Source organism: Lampris incognitus, chromosome 11, assembly GCF_029633865.1.
Source record: "Lampris incognitus isolate fLamInc1 chromosome 11, fLamInc1.hap2, whole genome shotgun sequence".
NCBI classification, from domain to species: Eukaryota; Metazoa; Chordata; class Actinopteri; order Lampriformes; family Lampridae; genus Lampris; species Lampris incognitus.
In genome coordinates, this window is record NC_079221.1 from 1327580 (window position 1) to 1354214 (window position 26635).

A 26635-nucleotide genomic window follows, 5' to 3' on the forward strand; every position below is an offset into this window, starting at 1 on the left:
AGTTAAAGACTAGCTGTACTTGGCTGGAATAGTAGAAGAATAGAAACGCCTGACTGCGCTCCTCTCTCGGAGAGTGAAAGACTAGTTGTACTTGGCTGGAATAGTAGAAGAATAGAAACGCCTGACTGCTCTCCTGTCTCGGAGTTAAAGACTAGTTGTACTTGGCTGGAATAGTAGAAGACTAGAAACGCCTGACTGCGCTCCTGTCTCGGAGAGTGAAAGACTATTTGTACTTGGCTGGAATAGTAGAAGAATAGAAACGCCTGACTGCTCTCCTATCTCGGAGTTAAAGACTAGTTGTACTTGGCTGGAATAGTAGAAGAATAGAAACGCCTGACTGCGCTCCTGTCTCGGAGTTAAAGACCAGTTGTATTTTGGCTGGAATAGTAGAAGAATAGAAACGCCTGACTGCGCTCCTGTCTCGGAGTTAAAGACTAGTTGTATTTTGGCTGGAATAGTAGAAGACTAGAAACGCCTGACTGCGCTCCTGTCTCGGAGTTAAAGACTATTCGTACTTGGCTGGAACGGTAGAAGAATAGAAACGCCTGACTGCGCTCCTGTCTCGGAGTTAAAGACTAGTTGTACTTGGCTGGAATAGTAGAAGAATAGAAACGCCTGACTGCGCTCCTATCTCGGAGTTAAAGACTAGTTGTACTTGGCTGGAATAGTAGAAGAATAGAAACGCCTGACTGCGCTCCTGTCTCGGAGTTAAAGACTAGTTCCACTTGTCTGGAATAGTAGAAGAATAGAAACGCCTGACTGCGCTCCTGTCTCGGAGAGTGAAAGACTAGTTGTACTTGGCTGGAACGGTAGAAGAATAGAAACGCCTGCTTCAGCTCCTGTCTCGGAGTGAAAGACTAGTCGTACTTGGCTGGAACGGTAGAAGAATAGAAACGCCTGACTGCGCTCCTGTCTCGGAGAGTGAAAGACTAGTCGTACTTGGCTGGAACGGTAGAAGAATAGAAACGCCTGACTGCGCTCCCGTCTCGGAGAGTGAAAGACTAGTCGTACTTGGCTGGAACTGTAGAAGAATAGAAACGCCTGACTGCGCTCCCGTCTCGGAGAGTGAAAGACTAGTCGTACTTGGCTGGAACGGTAGAAGAACAGAAACGCCTGACTGCGCTCCCATCTCGGATAGTGAAAGACTAGTCGTACTTGGCTGGAACGGTAGAAGAATAGAAACGCCTGACTGCGCTCCCGTCTCGGAGAGTGAAAGACTAGTCGTACTTGGCTGGAATGGTAGAAGAATAGAAACGCCTGACTGCGCTCCCGTCTCGGAGAGTGAAAGTCTAGTCGTACTTAGCTGGAATGGTAGAAGAATAGAAACGCCTGACTGCGCTCCCGTCTCGGAGAGTGAAAGACTAGTCGTACTTGGCTGGAACTGTAGAAGAATAGAAACGCCTGACTGCGCTCCCGTCTCGGAGAGTGAAAGACTAGTCGTACTTGGCTGGAACGGTAGAAGAACAGAAACGCCTGACTGCGCTCCCATCTCGGATAGTGAAAGACTAGTCGTACTTGGCTGGAACGGTAGAAGAATAGAAACGCCTGACTGCGCTCCCGTCTCGGAGAGTGAAAGACTAGTCGTACTTGGCTGGAACGGTAGAAGAATAGAAACGCCTGACTGCGCTCCCGTCTCGGAGAGTGAAAGACTAGTCGTACTTGGCTGGAACGGTAGAAGAATAGAAACGCCTGACTGCGCTCCCGTCTCGGAGAGTGAAAGACTAGTCGTACTTGGCTGGAACGGTAGAAGAATAGAAACGCCTGACTGCGCTCCCGTCTCGGAGAGTGAAAGACTAGTCGTACTTGGCTGGAACTGTAGAAGAATAGAAACGCCTGACTGCGCTCCCGTCTCGGAGAGTGAAAGACTAGTCGTACTTGGCTGGAACGGTAGAAGAATAGAAACGCCTGACTGCGCTCCCGTCTCGGAGAGTGAAAGACTAGTCGTACTTGGCTGGAGCGGTAGAAGAATAGAAACGCCTGACTGCGCTCCCGTCTCGGAGAGTGAAAGACTAGTCGTACTTGGCTGGAACGGTAGAAGAATAGAAACGCCTGACTGCGCTCCTGTCTCGGAGAGTGAAAGAGTAGTCGTACTTGGCTGGAACGGTAGAAGAATAGAAACGCCTGACTGCGCTCCTGTCTCGGAGAGTGAAAGACTAGTTGTACTTGGCAGGAACGGTAGAAGAATAGAAACGCCTGACTGCGCTCCCGTCTCGGAGAGTGAAAGTCTAGTCGTACTTGGCTGGAACGGTAGAAGAATAGAAACGCCTGACTGCGCTCCCGTCTCGGAGAGTGAAAGACTAGTCGTACTTGGCTGGAACGGTAGAAGAATAGAAAGGCCTGACTGCGCTCCCGTCTCGGAGAGTGAAAGACTAGTCGTACTTGGCTGGAATAGTAGAACAATAGAAACGCCTGACTGCGCTCCCGTCTCGGAGAGTGAAAGACTAGTTGTACTTGGCTGGAATAGTAGAAGAATAGAAACGCCTGACTGCTCTCCTGTCTCGGAGTTAAAGACTAGTTGTATTTTGGCTGGAATAGTAGAAGAATAGAAACGCCTGACTGGGCTCCTGTCTCGGAGTTAAAGACTAGTTGTATTTTGGCTGGAATAGTAGAAGAATAGAAACGCCTGACTGCGCTCCTGTCTCGGAGAGTGAAAGACTAGTTGTACTTGGCTGGAATAGTAGAAGAATAGAAACGCCTGACTGCGCTGCTGTCTCGGAGTTAAAGACTAGTTGTATTTGGCTGGAATAGTAGAAGAATAGAAACGCCTGACTGCGCTCCTGTCTCGGAGTTAAAGACTAGTTGTATTTTGGCTGGAATAGTAGAAGAATAGAAACGCCTGACTGCGCTCCTGTCTCGGAGTTAAAGACTAGTTGTACTTGGCTGGAATAGTACAAGAATAGAAACGCCTGACTGCGCTCCTGTCTCGGAGAGTGAAAGACTAGTCGTACTTGGCTGGAACGGTAGAAGAATAGAAAGGCCTGACTGCGCTCCCGTCTCGGAGAGTGAAAGACTAGTCGTACTTGGCTGGAATAGTAGAACAATAGAAACGCCTGACTGCGCTCCCGTCTCGGAGAGTGAAAGACTAGTTGTACTTGGCTGGAATAGTAGAAGAATAGAAACGCCTGACTGCTCTCCTGTCTCGGAGTTAAAGACTAGTTGTATTTTGGCTGGAATAGTAGAAGAATAGAAACGCCTGACTGGGCTCCTGTCTCGGAGTTAAAGACTAGTTGTATTTTGGCTGGAATAGTAGAAGAATAGAAACGCCTGACTGCGCTCCTATCTCGGAGTTAAAGACTAGTTGTACTTGGCTGGAATAGCTCCTGTCTCGGAGGTAAAGACTAGTTCCACTTGTCTGGAACAGTACAAGAATTGAAACGCCTGACTGCGCTCCTGTCTCGGAGTTAAAGACTAGCTGTACTTGGCTGGAATAGTAGAAGAATAGAAACGCCTGACTGCGCTCCTGTCTCGGAGTTAAAGACTAGTTGTATTTTGGCTGGAATAGTAGAAGAATAGAAACGCCTGACTGCTCTCCTATCTCGGAGTTAAAGACTAGTTGTACTTGGCTGGAATAGTAGAAGAATAGAAACGCCTGACTGCGCTCCTGTCTCGGAGTTAAAGACCAGTTGTATTTTGGCTGGAATAGTAGAAGAATAGAAACGCCTGACTGCGCTCCTGTCTCGGAGTTAAAGACTAGTTGTATTTTGGCTGGAATAGTAGAAGACTAGAAACGCCTGACTGCGCTCCTGTCTCGGAGTTAAAGACTAGTCGTACTTGGCTGGAACGGTAGAAGAATAGAAACGCCTGACTGCGCTCCTGTCTCGGAGTTAAAGACTAGTTGTACTTGGCTGGAATAGTAGAAGAATAGAAACGCCTGACTGCGCTCCTATCTCGGAGTTAAAGACTAGTTGTACTTGGCTGGAATAGTAGAAGAATAGAAACGCCTGACTGCGCTCCCGTCTCGGAGAGTGAAAGACTAGTCGTACTTGGCTGGAATGGTAGAAGAATAGAAACGCCTGACTGCGCTCCCGTCTCGGAGAGTGAAAGTCTAGTCGTACTTAGCTGGAATGGTAGAAGAATAGAAACGCCTGACTGCGCTCCCGTCTCGGAGAGTGAAAGACTAGTTGTACTTGGCTGGAATGGTAGAAGAATAGAAACGCCTGACTGCGCTCCCGTCTCGGAGAGTGAAAGACTAGTTGTACTTAGCTGGAATAGTAGAAGAATAGAAACGTCTGACTGCGCTCCCGTCTCGGAGTGAAAGACTAGTTGTACTTGGCTGGAACGGTAGAAGAATAGAAACGCCTGACTGCGCTCCCGTCTCGGAGAGTGAAAGACTAGTTTTACTTGGCTGGAATAGTAGAAGAATAGAAACGCCTGACTGCGCTCCCGTCTCGGAGAGTGAAAGACTAGTCGTAATTGGCTGGAATAGTAGAAGAATAGAAACGCCTGACTGCGCTCCCGTCTCGGAGTGAAAGACTAGTCGTAATTGGCTGGAATAGTAGAAGATTAGAAACGCCTGACTGCGCTCCCGTCTCGGAGTGAAAGACTAGTTTTACTTAGCTGGAATAGTAGAAGAATAGAAACGTCTGACTGCGCTCCCGTCTCGGAGTGAAAGACTAGTCGTACTTGGCTGGAACGATAGAGTAGAAAAGAGGCAGGCTTCGTCTTGTCTGACCACCCTTGTGTTTCGTCCTGCCACTCGGGTCTATTTTTATCCACGGCGCACACGCAGGGGTTACAGGTGCAGGGAGGCTGGACAGACCGGAAGTGACGTCACGCTGGCTCACAAAACCGGGATTAAACCGTGGGATTAGACCGTAAATGGACGGAGCGAGCGAGCGAGCGGTCGGACGCCTGCGGCGCGGCGGTCTTCTTTGTGGTCGGTACGTGTGGCTTTTCTAACAATATCCAGCGGAAAGCGGGACGGAACGGTTACCGTAGCGCACCTCCCCGAGCGGCGTGGCGCCCTGACCGCGGCACGCAGCGGGCTCCTGTGCCGAGGGCGGCCGCCGGAGCCGCGGAGCGGTGCGGTGCTGGGCGGGGGGCGGCGGGTTGAGGACCGAGGCGAAGCGCTGGACGCGCTGCGTGTGGGGGGTAATGTGGCAGAGCCGCCGCGCTGAGATCGGGGCTGCGCCGAGCGGCTGGTATTGTTGTCGTCATCAGGATTTCTCACGGCTCGTTTAAACTGTAGACTGGCTCTCTTGCGTTCAAGAGGATTTACTGGGTCAGAGGTCTTTTCGCCGTCGTTATGTAACCAAAGGACCGTGCATGCGGTGGCACCACACAAACGCTGTTCATCTGCGACTGACGTGGACGAGTCCAGTCCCCCGGCCGGCGCTTCACGTCTGCTCACAGAAAACTGGTTCCGGTCTGCTGGGCCGGGACTGAGGCTAAACCGGTGGGTTGTCAACAAGGTTGTGGTTGTGATTTATAAGTAAGATGACACTGGAGAGCAGACGTGCATGTAAATCATTTTTTACTATTCTGATTTTCCAATTTCTAATAGCAGTATTAATAGCACATTAATACGTAGTTCAGCACTTGCGTAAAATAACAGGAGTAGGTTTCGATCCCTGTGAATATAGATTCCTGTGAATATAGATTCCTGTGAATATAGATTCCTCTGAATATAGATTCCTGTGAATATAGATTCCTGTAAATATAGATTCCTCTGAATATAGATTCCTGTGAATATAGATTCCTGTGAATATAGATTCCTGTAAATATAGATTCCTCTGAATATAGATTCCTGTGAATATAGATTACTGTAAATATAGATTCCTGTGAATATAGATTCCTGTAAATATAGATTCCTGTGAATATAGATTCCTGTAAATATAGATTCCTGTGAATATAGATTCCTGTAAATATAGATACCTGTGAATATAGATTCCTGTAAATATAGATTCCTGTAAATATAGATACCTGTAAATATAGATTCCTGTGAATATACATTCCTGTAAATATAGATACATGTAAATATAGATTCCTGTGAATATAGATTCCTATAAATATAGATTCCTGTAAATATAGATTCCTGTGAATATAGATTCCTGTAAATATAGATTCCTGTGAATATAGATTCCTGTGAATATAGATTCCTGTGAATATAGATTCCTGTGAATATAGATTCCTATAAATATAGATTCCTGTGAATATAGATTCCTATAAATATAGATTCCTGTAAATATAGATTCCTGTAAATATAGATTCCTGTGAATATAGATACCTGTAAATATAGATTCCTGTGAATATAGATTCCTGTAAATATAGATTCCTGTGAATATAGATTCCTGTAAATGTAGATACCTGTAAATATAGATTCCTGTAAATATAGATTCCTGTGAATATAGATTCCTTCTAATATACATTCCTGTAAATATAGATACCTGTAAATATAGATTCTTGTGAATATAGATTCCTATAAATATAGATTCCTGTAAATATAGATTCCTGTGAATATAGATTCCTGTAAATATAGATTCCTGTGAATATACATTCCTGTAAATATAGATTCCTGTGAATATAGATTCCTATAAATATAGATTCCTGTAAATATAGATTCCTGTGAATATAGATTCCTGTAAATATAGATTCCTGTGAATATAGATACCTGTAAATATAGATTCCTGTGAATATAGATCCCTGTAAATATAGATTCCTGTGAATATAGATTCCTGTAAATATAGATTCCTGTAAATACAGATTCCTGTAAATTTAGATTCATGTAAATACAGATTCCTGTAAATATAGATACCTGTAAATATAGATTCCTGTGAATATAGATTCTTGTGAATATAGATTCCTGTAAATATAGATTCCTGTAAATATAGATTCTTGTAAGTATAGATTCCTGTAAATATAAATTATTGTCAGTATAGATTCCTGTAAATATAAATTCTTGCAAGTATAGATTCTTGTAAATATAGATTCCTGTGAATATAGATTATTGTAAGTATAGATTCTTGTGAATATAGATTCCTGTAAATATGGTTTCTTGTACATTCTTCTGAGCCACTTGAGTCTGACAGCAGTTTCAGAAGACAGCTGCTCTTCAGTCGTCTGCCGTGGCTTTGACAGTCATCTGAGGGAAGCGTGGCATGTGTGCTGCGCTGTGTGCTGTCATGAGAGCAGCACTGTATTCAGCTCCCATTGTGCTGAGTGGGACATTTCCAGTATTCGCCCACGTGTGTCATTATGGCTTGCTACTCCTGTAATTGCCGCTTGTCTGCTGTCAGCTGAGTGCTTGCAGGGTGTAGTTACAGGTCACACACATTACCAATCAGCCAGATGTAGGCCCCCACAAACGCTGTGCTGAGTGCTGCACCTCACAGGCACAAAGACACCTAACACCAGGTCTGAAACAAATGTGAGCCGTAAGATGAGTTAACTTGTTCTCCCGCTATTTAGAGCTATACCCCCAGAACAAGAAAAGAAACTTGGTTAGTGTGTGTAATAACAGTGCAAATTAGAGATGAAAAGCTATTGTTGTGTCTGTAAAATGCTTTAGTTGCCTTTTGTGACGTAAGAATTTATTTCTAATGGTGCAGGAATGTTTTTGGTATTTGAACATATCATCTGAGCGGCACAGTGGCTAGTGCAGTCAAGTCAAAATCAAATCAAAGCAATTTTATTTGTATAGCCCAATATCACAAATTACAAATTTGCCTCAGTGGGCTTAACAGCAACACAACACTCTGTCCTTAGACCCTCTCATCGGATAAGGAACAACTCCCTAAAAAACCCTTTAACAGGGAGAAAAAATAGGAAGAAACCTCAGGGAGAGCAACAGAGGAGGGATCTCTCTCCCAAGAAGGACAGCGTGCAATGGATGTTGTGTTCACGCAATTTACATAATACAACATTGAAAGTGGATAACAGAATTATAATGGACACAAAATTTATAAAGAACCTGATGCACAGGATGCCAAGCAGTGTCCACGTGCCAACGGAGCAGTCCAGGACCCAAGCCACGTGACCAGCATCATCATGTAATAAAAGAAAAACTTATGTGAGGAGTGGAAGGGCAGGCAGCATCCAAATGGTGACCACCATCACCACGGAGACCTGGGAGGAGAACCGACTGCACATGCACGCAAGAGAGACTCACATGACACCATTCACACACAGAGAAAGAGAAAGGAGAAGACATCATTCAGAGAGAGAGAAAAGACATGTTAGAGAAGAGAACAGTTTGCAATAGTCATTAGCCATAATCAATTCGTATAATCTATATTCTATAATCTATACTCGATAATCTCGTCGGCAGAACAGTGGTTGGTAAATTCATTGAGACAGAAAACCAACCTGCCATCCAGTACAGGTTGTGAAGCACTCAACTTAAAGGCAACTAATTGTAGGCTAAGGAAAAAAGATGAGTTTAAGTTTGGATTTAAAGACTCAACAGACTCTGATGGTCTGATGGCAGCAGGCAGGTTATTCCACAACAATGGAGCCTGGTAGGAAAAGGCCCTGCTGCCACCAGCTGACTTCTTTTTAACTTTGGGTACACACAGGAGCCCTGTATTTTGAGAACGAAGTGCTTGAGATGGCATGTAAGGTTTAAGGAGATCAGACAGGTAGGATGGGGCAAGCCCATTTAGGATTTTATAAGTCAGCAGAAGCACCTTGTATTCTGATCTAACATGAATAGGAAGCCAGTGGAGGGAGGCAAGAATTGGTGTAATATGGTCAAATTTCCTAGTTGTAGTTAGGATTCTAGCAGCAGCATTCTGAACCATCTGAAGACTTTTAGTACTAGAATGTGGCAGACCTGAGAACAGAACATTACAGTAATCAAGTCTGGATGAAACAAAATGCATGTATTGGAGTGTCTGCGTCAGCCATGGAGAGAAAAGACCGAATTTTAGCTATGTTATGTAAGTGAAAAAAGGCAGTCTTGGTGATGTCTTTAATGTACTTTTCAAAGGAAAGGCTGGGATCAAACGTAACACCAAGATTTTTGGCTGCCACACTTTGTGAAACCATAGAGTTGTCGATTGTTATCGTTACTTGAGCAAATTGGTGTCTGTGTCTAGCAGAGCCAATGACTAGCATCTCGATTTTATCTGAATTTAAAAGCAGAAAGTTAAGTGACATCCAGTTTTTCACAGTAGCCAAGCAGGCCTCTAAGTTAATGATTTGAGTATGATCATCAGCCCTTATAGGCACATACAACTGAGTATCATCAGCATAGCAATGGAAATTTATTCCATAACTGCGTATAATTTGGCCAAGAGGTGTAATGTAAAGAGAGAAAAGTAGAGGGCCAAGTACTGAGCCCTGAGGCAAACCATATTTAATGTCAGAAAATGTTGATATAATATTATTATAGCAGACACAATGTGTTCTTCTAGATAAGTAGGACTTAAGCCAAGAGAGAGCTAAGCCAGAGACACCAAAATTACAATTTAATCTATCTAAAAGTATACAGTGATCAATGGTGTCAAAGGCTGCACTGAGGTCCAGTAGTAGAAGCACAGAAGTGGAATCAGAGTCGATAGCCAGTAGAAGATCATTTACCACTCTGGTCAGAGCAGTTTCAGTGGAGTGACAGGGCCTGAAAGCCGACTGAAAAGGTTCATATAGATCGTTTCTTTTATATGGGTCAAAAGTTGTTGATACACAACTCTCTCTAGTACTTTAGAGAAGAATGGAAGATTAGAGACTGGCTTATAGTTATTAAGAGACCCTGGATCAAGGTGCGGTTTTTTAAGTAGAGGTTTAACCACAGCTGTCTTAAAACTGCCGGGAACAATGCCAGTAGTAAGAGATAAATTAACGATGTCTAGCATTGTAGGTCCAAGGAAAGGCCAGAGGTCTTTAAAAAGTTTTGCTGGTAAGGGATTAAGTAGGCAAGCAGTTAGTTTAGAAGCTGACACGAACTTAGTCTAAGTATCAAGTGAGATAGTCTCAAAAGCTGTAATAACTGGAACTGTCAGTGACTCATTGTGTAGATATGAATTTAGACAGCATCTGCAAGAGTAGATGGAGTTGAAGAACTAATTTTGTTTAAGATCTCATCAACCTTATTGCAGAAAAAATCTAGAAATTAATGGGCTGTGAATGCTGAGCAGCTAACAGACGACTGCTTTTTACTAAGTTTAGATACAGTGTTAAAGAGAAATCTGGGGTTATGTTTATTAATATTTATTAAGTGAGAGAGATCCGATGTTTTTGCAGTAGATAAAGCACGCTTGTATTTCAATAAACACTCGTGCCACGATAGGTAAAAACTTCCAATTTTGATTTTCGCCATTTACGTTCCAGTCTCCTGCAGGTCCGCTGAAGAGCACGTGTCTCATCATTAAACCAGGGTGTAGGCCTTTTGAGTCGCCTAGCTCTGGTAGTGAGAGGTGCAACTGAATCGAGGAGACTAGAGAGGGCCACATTCCAGGGGCTCTGGTTTCCTCCCACAGTCCAAAGACATGTAGGTCAGGTGAATTGGCCGTACTAAAATTGTCCCTAGGTATGAAGGGGTGTGTGGTGCGTGCGTCGGGCCTGTGATGCCCTGGCGGCTTGTCCAAGGTGTTTCCCCGCCTGCCGCCCAATGACTGCTGGGATAGGCTCCAGCATCCTGAGAGCTGGATAAGCGGTTCAGATAATGGATGGATGGACATACACTATATGGACAAAAGTATTGGGACACCTGGCCATTACACCTACAGGAGTTTTTATGACATCTCATTCTAAATCCATAGGCATTGATATGGAGTTGGTCCCCCCTTTGCAGCTATAACAGCTTCCACTCTTCTGAGAAGGCTTTCCACAAGATTTTGGAGTGTGTCTGTGGGAACTTTTGCCCATTCATCCAGAAAAGCATTTGTGAGGTCAGGTACTGATGTTGGACGAGAAGACCTGGCTCCCAATCTCCGTTCTAGTTCATCCCAAAGGTGTTCGATGGGGTTGAGCTCAGCGCTTTGTGTGGACCAGTCAAGTTCTTCCACACCAAACTCACCCAACCATGTCTTAATGGACCTTGCTTTGTGCACTGGGGCACAGTCACGCTGGAACAGAAAAGGGCCCTCCCCAAACTGTTCCCACAAAGTTGGAAGCATAGAATTGTCCAAAATGTCTTGGTATGCTGAAGCATTGAGATTTCCCTTCACTGGCACTAAGGGGCCTAGTCCAACCCCTGGAAAACAACCCCATACCATTACCCCTCCTCCACCAAACTTTACAGTTGGCACAGTGCAGTCAGGCAGGTAATGTTCTCCTGGCATCCGCCAAACCCAGACTCGTCCATCGGACTGCCAGACAGAGAAGTGTGATTCGTTTCCACTGCTCCAGAGTCCAGTGGCAGCGTGCTTTACACCACTCCATCCGATGCTTGGCATTGTGCTTGGTGATGTAAGGCTTGCATGCAGCTGCTCGGCCATGGAAACCCATTCCTTGAAGCTCCAGGCAGACAGTTTTTGGGCTGATGTTAATGCCAGAGGAAGTCTGGAACTCTGCAGTTATTGAGTCAACAGAGCGTTGGCGACTTTTACACACTATGCTCCTCAGCACTCGTTGACCCCGCTGTGGGACTTTACGTGGTCTGCCACTTGGTGGCTGAGTTGCTGTTGTTCCTAAACGCTTCCACTTGTCAATAATGCCACTTACAGTTGACCGTGGAAGCAGGGACGAAATTTCACGAACTGACTTATTGCAAAGGTGGCATCCTATGACAGTACCACCCTTGAATTCACTGAGCTCTTCAGAACGACCCATTCTTTCACAAATGTTTGTAAATGCAGACTGCATGGCTAGCTGCTGGATTTATACACCTGTGGCAATGGGTCTGAATGGACACCTGAATTCAATGATTAAGAAGTTTCTCCCTGTGTCCCAGTACTTTTGCACATTTAGTGTATCATCCGCCCCTAGCTATGAATCAGCAGATAACGTTCATTTCAACCAGCCACATGAGAGGAGAGCTATACTTAGCATTACCAGAGCTGCTTAAACCCTTCATTGAGGCAGAAATTGTGCATCAGAGATCATTCATTTCTCAAGAAGTGTTCGTCTCTTGAGAAATGAAGAAGATGGGAGGAACTGTGGTATGTGTTCTCAGAATCATGTGTATGTGTTTGCACATACTTGGAATTTGACTCCGGTTTCGTGGCTCTCTCAGTGAACTTACACAGAATAACAAGATTACAACACAGCCATCTTCAGATATATACACAAGGATTGACTTGTACAGGCGAAATAAGAGGGGATAAAGTGCAATGGTGCAGAGAATATATCAGAGATGCTGAAAATCTCATGCGACATTCGCAGCCGATGTATTGGGATTATTGCTCTGTGGTTCCACTCCCTCATCCTAAATAATCGAGTCACTCCAGGTGATGCTGTCGCTTGGCAACGTGTTTGTCCGGTTGTCAAGGGAACCCACACATCTGAGCTATCACCACTGAGATCAGAGCAGAACAGGGGAGCTGAGCGTCTCAAGAAGGATGAAAAAGGGGCGGATTCTGATGCTGGCGTGGTGACAGGAAGATGTATTTATATAAATAACTTGTAGTAGCAGCAGCAGCACAGGCCTGCAGCTGGCCTGAGTCCTTTAAACCCAGCCCTGGGGACTAGGGCTGTTTGTTTTGGGCCTCATTTTCTTACCAGTGCGTCCAAAGACGAATCCTGTGATGATTTACTGTTCATGGATGAGCTTTTCGCTTTGTGTTGTAACAATGAGATGTGATTGTCTGGTCAACATAACTTTTTTGTGTCATGCAAACACAAATCTGCTAAGCCTTTGTAAATCTGCATTAATTTGCTTTTTAATTTGAGGATGTTTGAACTGGAGTATGAAACACGTTTTTTGTGCCTTGGACAAGATGTCGGTTTCCAGAGTCCATTCGGTAGGTAGCGAGAAAGAGTTGTATGACAAAATGGCATAAGTGCTCCAAACCAGTTCAGGGCTATGTCGGACACAGTAGTATTTGGTTCGCTTTAAATATTGATTTAGTTTTAAATGTTGATCTCCACTGCTGGCTGTTCAGCTGAGCTGCTGTGTATCGGTGTGCTTTGGTCAACATGCTGTGTGTTCATGTCCCACGGCGTTCACACACCTAGAAAAGGCAAGCTGAGAAAAAGCTAAACGATGGGAAAACTCTGGTTCTGAAGGGGGAAATGAACATGAACATCTATGTCCCCCTCCTCCCTCCCTCTGTTTCTTCCTCCCTCCCTTTTTTCTCCTTTTCTCTCCGTCCCACCTAACCCCCTCCCCCCTTACCTCCCACAGGCCCTTTCCTCTGTTCTCTCCTGCTGAGTGACATTTCTGTAATGACCTGTTTGAGCCCCACAGGGCCCGCCTCGCTCTCATCCTGTCCCCACTGTGCTGCACATGCAGGGCCATTCTGAAACACTGGGGTATTGCATGCCACACTTCACGTCTATGAGACCCCCCTAAATACCAGTGATGATTTGACTGCTGGATTACAAATGACAAAAGAGCATCTTCCATTCTCTGGGTTGTCTGGTTCTGTTGACTGGTTCTGAAAATGCGATGTTTTGGTCTGCCAAGGGATTTATTGGGCAGACTCTCAGACATTCGGCGGGCCAGCTTGTTGAAGGAGTGGGGTTCTGCTGAGAACTGGGTTAAAGCCTGCGACCCTTTTCTACGTGGGCAGGGGCATTACAGCTTCTCTCTGTGGGCAGGGGCATTACAGCTTCTCTACCTGGGCAGGGGTATTACAGCTTCTCTATGTGGGCTGGGGTATTACAGCTTCTCTACCTGGGCAGGGGTATTATAGCTTCTCTATGTGGGCAGGGGTATTATAGCTTCTCTATGTGGGCAGGGGTATTATAGCTTCTCTATGTGGGCTGGGGTATTACAGCTTCTCTACCTGGGCAGGGGTATTACAGCTTCTCTATGTGGGCAGGGGTATTACAGCTTCTCTATGTGTTCAGGGGTATTACAGCTTCTCTATGTGGGCAGGGGTATTACAGCTTCTCTACGTGGGCAGGGGTATTACAGCTTCTCTACGTGGGCAGGGGTATTATAGCTTCTCTATGTGGGCAAGGGTATTACAGCTTCTCTATGTGGGCAGGGGTATTACAGCTTCTCTATGTGGGCAGGGGTATTACAGCTTCTCTACGTGGGCAGGGGTATTACCGCTTCTGTACGTGGGCAGGGGTATTGCAGCTTCTCTATGTGGGCAGGGGTATTATAGCTTCTCTACGTGGGCAGGGGTATTATAGCTTCTCTATGTGGGCAGGGGTATTACAGATTCTTTATGTGGGCAGGGGTATTACAGCTTCTCTACGTGGGCAGGGGTATTACAGCTTCTCTACGTGGGCAGGGGTATTACAGCTTCTCTATGTGTTCAGGGGTATTCCAGCTTCTCTATGTGGGCAGGGGTATTACAGCTTCTCTACGTGGGCAGGGGTATTACAGCTTCTCTACGTGGGCAGGGGTATTACAGCTTCTCTATGTGTTCAGGGGTATTACAGCTTCTCTATGTGTTCAGGGGTATTACAGCTTCTCTATGTGGGCAGGGCGTGGGCAGGGGTATTACAGCTTCTCTATGTGTTCAGGGGTATTACAGCTTCTCTATGTGTTCAGGGGTATTAGAGCTTCTCTACGTGGGCAGGGGTATTACAGCTTCTCTATGTGGGCAGGGGTATTACAGCTTCTCTATGTGGGCAGGGGTATTACAGCTTCTCTATGTGGGCAGGGGTATTACAGCTTCTCTACGTGGGCAGGGGTATTACAGCTTCTCTATGTGGGCAGGGGTATTACAGCTTCTCTATGTGTTCAGGGGTATTACAGCTTCTCTATGTGGGCAGGGCGTGGGCAGGGGTATTACAGCTTCTCTATGTGGGCTGGGGTATTACAGCTTCTCTATGTGGGCAGGGGTATTACAGCTTCTCTATGTGTTCAGGGGTATTACAGCTTCTCTATGTGTTCAGGGGTATTAGAGCTTCTCTACGTGGGCAGGGGTATTACAGCTTCTCTATGTGGGCAGGGGTATTACAGCTTCTCTATGTGGGCAGGGGTATTACAGCTTCTCTATGTGGGCAGGGGTATTACAGCTTCTCTACGTGGGCAGGGGTATTACAGCTTCTCTACGTGGGCAGGGGTATTACAGCTTCTCTATGTGTTCAGGGGTATTCCAGCTTCTCTATGTGTTCAGGGGTATTAGAGCTTCTCTACGTGGGCAGGGGTATTACAGGTTCTCTATGTGGGCAGGGGTATTACAGCTTCTCTACGTGGGCAGGGGTATTACAGCTTCTTTATGTGGGCAGGGGTATTATAGCTTCTCTATGTGGGCAGGGGTATTCCAGCTTCTCTATGTGTTCAGGGGTATTACAGCTTCTCTATGTGGGCAGGGGTATTACATGTTCTCTATGTGGGCAGGGGTATTACAGCTCTCTACGTGGGCAGGGGTATTACAGCTTCTCTACGTGGGCAGGGGTATTACAGCTTCTCTATGTGTTCAGGGGTATTCCAGCTTCTCTATGTGTTCAGGGGTATTAGAGCTTCTCTACGTGGGCAGGGGTATTACAGCTTCTCTATGTGGGCAGGGGTATTCCAGCTTCTCTATGTGTTCAGGGGTATTACAGCTTCTCTATGTGTTCAGGGGTATTACAGCTTCTCTATGTGGGCAGGGGTATTATAGCTTCTCTACGTGGGCAGGGGTATTATAGCTTCTCTATGTGGGCAAGGGTATTACAGCTTCTCTATGTGGGCAGGGGTATTACAGCTTCTCTACGTGGGCAGGGGTTTTACAGCTTCTCTACGTGGGCAGGGGTATTACAGCTTCTTTATGTGGGCAGGGGTATTATAGCTTCTCTATGTGGGCAGGGGTATTCCAGCTTCTCTATGTGTTCAGGGGTATTACAGCTTCTCTATGTGTTCAGGGGTATTACAGCTTCTCTATGTAGGCAGGGGTATTATAGCTTCTCTACGTGGGCAGGGGTATTATAGCTTCTCTATGTGGGCAAGGGTATTACAGCTTCTCTATGTGGGCAGGGGTATTACAGATTCTCTATGTGGGCTGGGGTATTACAGCTTCTCTATGTGGGCAGGGGTATTATAGCTTCTCTACGTGGGCAGGGGTATTACAGATTCTCTATGTGGGCTGGGGTATTACAGCTTCTCTATGTGGGCAGGGGTATTATAGCTTCTCTATGTGTTCAGGGGTATTACAGCTTCTCTATGTGGGCAGGGGTATTACAGCTTCTCTATGTGGGCAGGGGTATTACAGCATCTCTACGTGGGCAGGGGTATTACAGCTTCTCTACGTGGGCAGGGGTATTACAGCTTCTCTATGTGTTCAGGGGTATTATAGCTTCTCTATGTGGGCAAGGGTATTACAGATTCTCTATGTGGGCTGGGGTATTACAGCTTCTCTATGTGGGCAGGGGTATTATAGCTTCTCTATGTGTTCAGGGGTATTACAGCTTCTCTATGTGGGCAGGGGTATTACAGCTTCTCTACATGGGCAGGGGTATTACAGCTTCTCTATGTGGGCAGGGGTATTACAGCTTCTCTATGTGTTCAGGGGTATTACAGCTTCTCTATGTGGGCAGGAGTATTACAGCTTCTCTACGTGGGCAGGGGTATTACAGCTTCTCTACGTGGGCTGGGGTATTACTGCTTCTGTACGTGGGCAGGGGTATTATAGCTTCTCTATGTGGGCAGGGGTATTACAGCTTCTCTATGTGGGCAGGGGTATTACAGCTTCTCTATGTGTTCAGGGGTATTACAGCTTCTCTATGTGGGCAGGGGTATTACAGCTTCTCTACGTGGGCAGGGGTATTACAGCTTCTCTACGTGGGCAGGGGTATTACAGCTTCTTTATGTGGGCAGGGGTATTACAGCTTCTTTATGTGGGCAGGGGTATTACAGCTTCTCTATGTGGGCAGGGGTATTACAGCTTCTTTATGTGGGCAGGGGTATTACAGCTTCTCTATGTGGGCAAGGGTATTACAGCTTCTTTATGTGGGCAGGGGTATTACAGCTTCTTTATGTGGGCAGGGGTATTACAGATTGTGTATGTGGGCAGGGGTATTATAGCTTCTTTATGTGGGCAGGGGTATTACAGCTTCTCTACGTGGGCAGGGGTATTATAGCTTCTTTATGTGGGCAGGGGTATTACAGATTGTCTATGTGGGCAGGGGTATTACAGCTTCTTTATGTGGGCAGGGGTATTACAGCTTCTCTACGTGGGCAGGGGTATTACAGATTGTCTATGTGGGCAGGGGTATTATAGCTTCTTTATGTGGGCAGGGGTATTATAGCTTCTCTATGTGGGCAGGGGTATTACAGCTTCTTTATGTGGGCAGGAGTATTACAGCTTCTTTATGTGGGCAGGGGTATTACAGCTTCTTTATGTGGGCAGGGGTATTACAGCTTCTCTACTTGGGCAGGGGTATTACAGCTTCTCTACTTGGGCAGGGGTATTACAGCTTCTCTACTTGGGCAGGGGTATTACAGCTTCTCTACGTGGGCAGGGGTATTACAGATTCTCTACGTGGGCAGGGGTATTATAGCTTCTCTATGTGGGCTGGGGTATTACAGCTTCTCTTCGTGGGCTGGGGTATTACAGTGAGGGGTGAGCTCATCTCGGGGTTGTTGAGTCCAGCTTCGGCTCTGCTGTTCCTGTCATTGCAGGCTTTGCTGCCCAGGGTGGCATGAGCGTCCTGTGGCGGGGGGCTGCATGTGAGCTGGTTGTCATGGCTACGCTGACAGTCATTGTGACTTGCTGTGCAGTGTTGACATGAACGTGTGGGGTTGCTGTGATAATAAAGAGTTTGTGTTCACCTGTAAAACATCTTCCATTGAAAGTTCTCCATGCAGAGACCATTAGTCAGGTGGAAACAGAAATGGACACAGTGTGTCCATGCAGAGACCACTAGTCAGTGGGAAGCAGAAATGGACACAGTGTGTCCATGCAGAGACCATTAGTCAGGTGGAAACAGAAATGGACACAGTGTGTCCATGCAGAGACCATTAGTCAGGTGGAAACAGAAATGGACACAGTGTGTCCATGCAGAGTCCACTAGTCAGTGGGAAGCAAAAATGGACACAGTGTGTCCATGCAGAGACCACTAGTCAGTGGGAAGCAGAAATGGACACAGTGTGTCCATGCAGAGACCACTAGTCAGTGGGAAACAGAAATGGACACAGTGTGTCCATGCAGAGACCATTAGTCAGGTGGAAACAGAAATGGACACAGTGTGTCCATGCAGAGTCCACTAGTCAGTGGGAAGCAAAAATGGACACAGTGTGTCCATGCAGAGACCATTAGTCAGGTGGAAACAGAAATGGACATGTCCCACAGTGTGTCCATGCAGAGACCAATAGTCAGTGGGAAGCAGAAATGGACACAGTGTGTCCGTGTGTTTTGTATGCTGGCTCACAAGTGTCACACGTCTTTGTTGTTGTGCGTTTACTTGGACGGGCCTGTGTGTGACAGCTGTGCAGTCTTTTGCTTTAATGTGTTTTAGTTTTACATGATGCATAATGTGTGTATGTATATGTGTGTGAGTGTGTGTGTGTGTGTGTGTGTTTGTATGTGTAATGTTTGTGTGTGTGTGTAATGTTTGTGTGTGTGTGTAATGTATGTGTGTGTGTAATGTTGTGTGTAATGTCTGTAATATTTGTGTGTGTAATGTTTGTGTGTGTAATGGTTGTGTGTGTAGTGTTTGTTTGTGTGTAACATTTGTGTGTGTAATGTTTGTGTGTATGTGTGTGTAATGTGTGTGTGTGTATTTAATGTGTGTGTGTGTAATGTGTGTGTGTGTGTGTGCATACTTGGCTGTAAATACACTGCTCTCTTGTCATTCTTCTGCAAGCTGAGTTTCTATAATTACCTCTGCCTGCAGCGCCTCATGGGGAGCATATTAACACACACGAGGGGAGGCTGTGTGTGTGTGTGTGTGTGTGTTTCACATGTGTATTTGTTGGTGGGTAGTGTAAGCAGCAGGGTGTAGTAGGCATGCCTGTCTGTTTACATGGATCTGCATCCTGCCAGTCCAGTGCAGTGTCTCTGCCTCACCAGTCTGCTCACATTATCACTCGGCTGTGACCTTACACACCCCTCTGACCTCTCACCCCGCCCTGCGCGTTGAGGCAGCAGTGGCACCATTTCCCTGTCCCTCGCCACAGTGGTAAACTCAGACAGAGCCCCCCGCCTCGTTCACCTCCTCCCTAATCCCCTCTTTATCTCTCTGGATTAAAATCCCCACTTTACATCTTGCCCCCTTCTTTTTCATTTCTGCCACCCCCATGATGCCGGCGACAGTGTGGGTTGCAGAAGGAGCAGGTGAAGTGTCCAGGCGTAGCTGCAGAAGGAGCAGGTGAAGTGTCCAGGTGTAGCATCCCACTGGGTGTTGAGCTGGCGACAGTGTGGGCTGCAGAAGGAGCAGGTGAAGTGTCCAGGCGTAGCTGCAGAAGGAGTAGGTGAAGTGTCCAGGCGTAGCTGCAGAAGGAGCAGGTGAAGTGTCCAGGTGTAGCATCCCACTGGGTGTTGAGCTGGCGACAGTGTGGGCTGCAGAAGGAGTAGGTGAAGTGTCCAGGCGTAGCTGCAGAAGGAGCAGGTGAAGTGTCCAGGCGTAGCTGCAGAAGGAGCAGGTGAAGTGTCCAGGTGTAGCATCCCACTGGGTGTTGAGCTGGCGACAGTGTGGGCTGCAGATGGAGCAGGTGAAGTGTCCAGGCGTAGCATCCCACTGGGTGTTGGGCTGGCGACAGTGTGGGCTGCAGATGGAGCAGGTGAAGTGTCCAGGCGTAGCATCCCACTGGGTGTTGAGCTGGCGACAGTGTGGGCTGCAGAAGGAGTAGGTGAAGTGTCCAGGCGTAGCTGCAGAAGGAGTAGGTGAAGTGTCCAGGCGTAGCTGTAGAAGGAGCAGGTGAAGTGTCCAGGCGTAGCTGCAGAAGGAGCAGGTGAAGTGTCCAGGCGTAGCTGCAGAAGGAGCAGGTGAAGTGTCCAGGCGTAGCATCCCACTGGGTGTTGAGCTGGCGACAGTGTGGGCTGCAGAAGGAGTAGGTGAAGTGTCCAGGCGTAGCTGCAGAAGGAGTAGGTGAAGTGTCCAGGCGTAGCTTGCAGAAGGAGCAGGTGAAGTGTCCAGGCGTAGCTGCAGAAGGAGCAGGTGAAGTGTCCAGGTGTAGCATCCCACTGGGTGTTGGGCTGGCGACAGTGTGGGCTGCAGAAGGAGCAGGTGAAGTGTCCAGGCGTAGCTACAGAAGGAGCAGGTGAAGTGTCCAGGCGTAGCTGCAGAAGGAGCAGGTGAAGTGTCCAGGCGTAGCTGCAGAAGGAGTAGGTGAAGTGTCCAGGCGTAGCTGCAGAAGGAGTAGGTGAAGTGTCCAGGCGTAGCTGCAGAAGGAGTAGGTGAAGTGTCCAGGCGTAGCTGCAGAAGGAGCAGGTGAAGTGTCCAGGCGTAGCATCCCACTGGGTGTTGAGCTGGCGACAGTGTGGGCTGCAGAAGGAGCAGGTGAAGTGTCCAGGCGTAGCTGCAGAAGGAGCAGGTGAAGTGTCCAGGTGTAGCATCCCACTGGGTGTTGGGCTGGCGACAGTGTGGGCTGCAGAAGGAGCAGGTGAAGTGTCCAGGCGTAGCTGCAGAAGGAGCAGGTGAAGTGTCCAGGCGTAGCTGCAGAAGGAGCAGGTGAAGTGTCCAGGCGTAGCTGCAGAAGGAGCAGGTGAAGTGTCCAGGCGTAGCATCCCACTGGGTGTTGAGCTGGCGACAGTGTGGGCTGCAGAAGGAGTAGGTGAAGTGTCCAGGCGTAGCTGCAGAAGGAGTAGGTGAAGTGTCCAGGCGTAGCTGCAGAAGGAGCAGGTGAAGTGTCCAGGCGTAGCTGCAGAAGGAGCAGGTGAAGTGTCCAGGCGTAGCTGCAGAAGGAGCAGGTGAAGTGTCCAGGCGTAGCTGCAGAAGGAGCAGGTGAAGTGTCCAGGCGTAGCTGCAGAAGGAGCAGGTGAAGTGTCCAGGCGTAGCTGCAGAAGGAGCAGGTGAAGTGTCCAGGCGTAGCTGCAGAAGGAGCAGGTGAAGTGTCCAGGCGTAGCTGCAGAAGGAGCAGGTGAAGTGTCCAGGTGTAGCATCCCACTGGGTGTTGAGCTGGCGACAGTGTGGGCTGCAGATGGAGCAGGTGAAGTGTCCAGGCGTAGCATCCCACTGGGTGTTGGGCTGGCGACAGTGTGGGCTGCAGATGGAGCAGGTGAAGTGTCCAGGCGTAGCTGCAGAAGGAGCAGGTGAAGTGTCCAGGTGTAGCATCCCACTGGGTGTTGAGCTGGCGACAGTGTGGGCTGCAGATGGAGCAGGTGAAGTGTCCAGGCGTAGCTGCAGAAGGAGCAGGTGAAGTGTCCAGGCGTAGCATCCCACTGGGTGTTGAGCTGGCGACAGTGTGGGCTGCAGAAGGAGTAGGTGAAGTGTCCAGGCGTAGCTGCAGAAGGAGTAGGTGAAGTGTCCAGGCGTAGCTGTAGAAGGAGCAGGTGAAGTGTCCAGGCGTAGCTGCAGAAGGAGCAGGTGAAGTGTCCAGGCGTAGCTGCAGAAGGAGCAGGTGAAGTGTCCAGGCGTAGCATCCCACTGGGTGTTGAGCTGGCGACAGTGTGGGCTGCAGAAGGAGTAGGTGAAGTGTCCAGGCGTAGCTGCAGAAGGAGTAGGTGAAGTGTCCAGGCGTAGCTTGCAGAAGGAGCAGGTGAAGTGTCCAGGCGTAGCTGCAGAAGGAGCAGGTGAAGTGTCCAGGTGTAGCATCCCACTGGGTGTTGGGCTGGCGACAGTGTGGGCTGCAGAAGGAGCAGGTGAAGTGTCCAGGCGTAGCTACAGAAGGAGCAGGTGAAGTGTCCAGGCGTAGCTGCAGAAGGAGCAGGTGAAGTGTCCAGGCGTAGCTGCAGAAGGAGTAGGTGAAGTGTCCAGGCGTAGCTGCAGAAGGAGTAGGTGAAGTGTCCAGGCGTAGCTGCAGAAGGAGTAGGTGAAGTGTCCAGGCGTAGCTGCAGAAGGAGCAGGTGAAGTGTCCAGGCGTAGCATCCCACTGGGTGTTGAGCTGGCGACAGTGTGGGCTGCAGAAGGAGCAGGTGAAGTGTCCAGGCGTAGCTGCAGAAGGAGCAGGTGAAGTGTCCAGGTGTAGCATCCCACTGGGTGTTGGGCTGGCGACAGTGTGGGCTGCAGAAGGAGCAGGTGAAGTGTCCAGGCGTAGCTGCAGAAGGAGCAGGTGAAGTGTCCAGGTGTAGCATCCCACTGGGTGTTGGGCTGGCGACAGTGTGGGCTGCAGAAGGAGCAGGTGAAGTGTCCAGGCGTAGCTGCAGAAGGAGCAGGTGAAGTGTCCAGGCGTAGCTGCAGAAGGAGCAGGTGAAGTGTCCAGGCGTAGCTGCAGAAGGAGCAGGTGAAGTGTCCAGGCGTAGCATCCCACTGGGTGTTGAGCTGGCGACAGTGTGGGCTGCAGAAGGAGTAGGTGAAGTGTCCAGGCGTAGCTGCAGAAGGAGTAGGTGAAGTGTCCAGGCGTAGCTGCAGAAGGAGCAGGTGAAGTGTCCAGGCGTAGCTGCAGAAGGAGCAGGTGAAGTGTCCAGGCGTAGCTGCAGAAGGAGCAGGTGAAGTGTCCAGGCGTAGCTGCAGAAGGAGCAGGTGAAGTGTCCAGGCGTAGCTGCAGAAGGAGCAGGTGAAGTGTCCAGGCGTAGCTGCAGAAGGAGCAGGTGAAGTGTCCAGGCGTAGCTGCAGAAGGAGCAGGTGAAGTGTCCAGGCGTAGCTGCAGAAGGAGCAGGTGAAGTGTCCAGGCGTGGAGGGGTCAGTTTAGCAGAGAGGTTTCGCCGTCCTGTGCACCAGTCTTTGTCTGGTTCCTTCTCTCCTGTGGCCTGCTCCGACTTCGAAAGCAGAGGAAAACTGGGATCGCGGGAGAGAAATGGCACGGGAGAACGGATTGTTGTAGAGTGGACAGACTCTTCCGGAAGCGGTGAGCAGTCATGGTTATGTCATTTCCCGGCAGCGCGGCTCGGCCAGGCAGCGGGCCGTTGGTGGACCCTGCGGTGTAATCTCATAAGCAGTGTGTGTCTCCCAGCTGTACATGGGGGTGTGTTCATTGGTACCATGGAGGCATGTGCGTGAGCACTGCACGTGAGAGCAGATGGGAAAGGCAAACCGCTGTAAAGGCCTGCGTGGGCCGTGATGCTTCCTGTCTTATTCATGTGGGGACACCGGAGCTGTCAGTGCTGCCGCTCGGCTGCCGGTGAAATAGTAATGAGTGTGTGTGGCAGCTCGGCCAGTGTGGCTTACACTCCCTCTGCACCTGATGGAGATGCACATGGAGCAGCAACTGTGGGCCCAGTGATAAGGTGGACCATGGGGCTCTAACCACCGCAGGAATAAAGCTAACCGTGAGGCTGAGGTGAGAGGGCTCTACTAGTGTGACACGCAGGGGTTTATGCAGAAGTCCAACCTAGACTTTCCACTTGAGTGTCCAGTGGAGTGAAGTGAAAGGTTTCTTGCTTTATGCAGTTTAAAGAGTATCAAAGCGTAATTATTATCCTGAGGGGCTTGGAAGAAGCAAATATCAGAAAAATATTGATTCACAACATCTGGGTGCTGGTACATAATGATCACTCATCATAGGTTTTTTCCCCTACCCCTTTTTCTCCCAATTGTATCCGGCCCAAATATATCTGGCGGCTGGGATGGCCTGGCGGCCTGTCCAGGATGTCTCCCCGCCTTCCGCCCCAGTGACTGCTGGGATAGGCTCCAGCATCCCCGCGACCCTGAGAGCAGGATAAGCAGTTTGGATAATGGATGGATGGATGGATTTATCCGGCCAATTACCCTATTTTTCCGAGCTGTCCCGGTCGCTGCTCCACCCCCTCTGCTGATCCGGGGAGGGCTGCAGACTACCATATACCTCCTCCCATACATGTGGAGTCACCAGCCGCTTCTTTTCACCTGACAGTGAGGAGTTTCACCAGCGTGTGGGAGGATCACACTATTCCCCCCAGTTCCCCCTCCCCCCTGAACAGGCGCCCCGACCGACCGGAGGAGGCGCTACTGCAGCGACCAGGACACATACCCACATCCGGCTTCCCACCCGCAGACACAGCCAATTGTGTCTGTTGGGATGCCTGACCAAGCCGGAGGTAATACGGGGATTCAAACTGGCGATCCCCGTGTTTGTAGGCAACGGAATAGATGGACTGCCTGTAAACACAGCCTGGCAGCACTAGAGAAGCAGCATCAGCACCATGTAAACACAGCCTGGCAGCAGAAGAGAAGCAGCATCAGCACCATGTAAACACAGCCTGGCAGGAGTAGAGAAGCAGCATCCGCACCATGTAAACACAGCCTGGCAGCACTAAAGAAGTAGCATCAGCACCATGTAAACACAGCCTGGCAGCACTAAAGAAGTAGCATCAGCACCATGTAAACACAGCCTGGCAGGAGTAGAGAAGCAGCATCAGCATCATGTAAACACAGCCTGGCAGGAGTAGAGAAGCAGCATCAGCACCATGTAAACACAGCCTGGCAGCAGAAGAGAAGCAGCATCAGCACCATGTAAACACAGCCTGGCAGGAGTAGAGAAGCAGCATCCGCACCATGTAAACACAGCCTGGCAGGAGTAGAGAAGCAGCATCAGCATCATGTAAACACAGCCTGGCAGCACTAGAGAAGCAGCATCAGCACCATGTAAACACAGCCTGGCAGGAGTAGAGAAGCAGCATCAGCATCATGTAAACACAGCCTGGCAGGAGTAGAGAAGCAGCATCAGCACCATGTAAACACAGCCTGGCAGGAGTAGAGAAGCAGCATCAGCACCATGTAAACACAGCCTGGCAGGAGTAGAGAAGTAGCATCAGCACCATGTAAACACAGCCTGGCAGGAGTAGAGAAGTAGTATCCGCACCATGTAAACACAGCCTGGCAGCAGTAGAGAAGTAGCATCAGCACCATGTAAACACAGCCTGGCAGGAGTAGAGAAGCAGCATCAGCACCATGTAAACACAGCCTGGCAGGAGTAGAGAAGTAGCATCAGCACCATGTAAACACAGCCTGGCAGCAGTAGAGAAGCAGCATCAGCACCATGTAAACACAGCCTGGCAGGAGTAGAGAAGCAGCATCAGCAACATGTAAACACAGCCTGGCAGGAGTAGAGAAGTAGCATCAGCACCATGTAAACACAGCCTGGCAGCACTAGAGAAGTAGCATCAGCACCATGTAAACACAGCCTGGCAGCAGTAGAGAAGTAGCATCAGCACCATGTAAACACAGCCTGGCAGCAGTAGAGAAGCAGCATCAGCACCATGTAAACACAGCCTGGCAGGAGTAGAGAAGCAGCATCAGCATCATGTAAACACAGCCTGGCAGGAGTAGAGAAGTAGCATCAGCACCATGTAAACACAGCCTGGCAGCAGTAGAGAAGTAGCATCAGCACCATGTAAACACAGCCTGGCAGGAGTAGAGAAGTAGCATCAGCACCATGTAAACACAGCCTGGCAGCAGTAGAGAAGTAGCATCAGCACCATGTAAACACAGCCTGGCAGCAGTAGAGAAGCAGCATCAGCACCATGTTCACACAGCCTGGCAGCAGTAGAGAAGTAGCATCAGCACCATATAAACACAGCCTGGCAGCAGTAGAGAAGTAGCATCAACACCATGTAAACACAGCCTGGCAGCAGTAGAGAAGTAGCATCAGCACCATGTAAACACAGCCTGGCAGCAGTAGAGAAGTAGCAGCAGCACCATGTAAACAAAGCCTGGCAGGAGTAGAGAAGTAGCATCAGCACCATGTTCACACAGCCTGGCAGCAGTAGAGAAGTAGCATCAGCACCATGTAAACACAGCCTGGCAGGAGTAGAGAAGTAGCATCAGCACCATGTAAACACAGCCTTGCAGGAGTAGAGAAGCAGCATCAGCACCATGTAAACACAGCCTGGCAGCAGTAGAGAAGTAGCATCAGCACCATGTAAACACAGCCTGGCAGCAGTAGAGAAGCAGCATCAGCGCCATGTAAACACAGCCTGGCAGGAGTAGAGAAGTAGCATCAGCACCATGTAAACACAGCCTGGCAGCAGTAGAGAAGTAGCATCAGCACCATGTAAACACAGCCTGGCAGCAGTAGAGAAGTAGCATCAGCACCATGTAAACACAGCCTGGCAGCAGTAGAGAAGCAGCATCAGCACCATGTAAACACAGCCTGGCAGGAGTAGAGAAGTAGCATCAGCACCATGTAAACACAGCCTGGCAGCAGTAGAGAAGCAGCATCAGCGCCATGTAAACACAGCCTGGCAGGAGTAGAGAAGTAGCATCAGCACCATGTAAACACAGCCTGGCAGCAGTAGAGAAGTAGCATCAGCACCATGTAAACACAGCCTGGCAGGAGTAGAGAAGTAGCATCAGCAACATGTTCACACAGCCTGGCAGCAGTAGAGAAGTAGCATCAGCACCATGTAAACACAGCCTGGCAGCAGTAGAGAAGCAGCATCAGCACCATGTAAACACAGCCTGGCAGGAGTAGAGAAGTAGCATCAGCACCATGTAAACACAGCCTGGCAGGAGTAGAGAAGTAGCATCAGCACCATGTAAACACAGCCTGGCAGCAGTAGAGAAGTAGCATCAGCACCATGTAAACACAGCCTGGCAGGAGTAGAGAAGCAGCATCAGCACCATGTAAACACAGCCTGGCAGCAGTAGAGAAGTAGCATCAGCACCATGTAAACACAGCCTGGCAGGAGTAGAGAAGCAG

The 26635-nt window shown here is 48.6% G+C and overlaps 1 protein-coding gene across 1 annotated transcript in view; it reads left to right on the forward strand.

The window, feature by feature from the left end:
* Positions 1–4747: 4747 nt before the first annotated feature.
* Positions 4748–26635, forward strand: part of si:ch211-45c16.2 (mitogen-activated protein kinase kinase kinase 13) — a 112638-nt gene continuing 90750 nt past the window's right edge. Inside the window, exon 1 of the mRNA XM_056289296.1 lies at positions 4748–4880. The gene's annotated coding sequence lies outside the window, so the exon portion shown is untranslated. The remainder of the gene's footprint in view (positions 4881–26635) is intronic.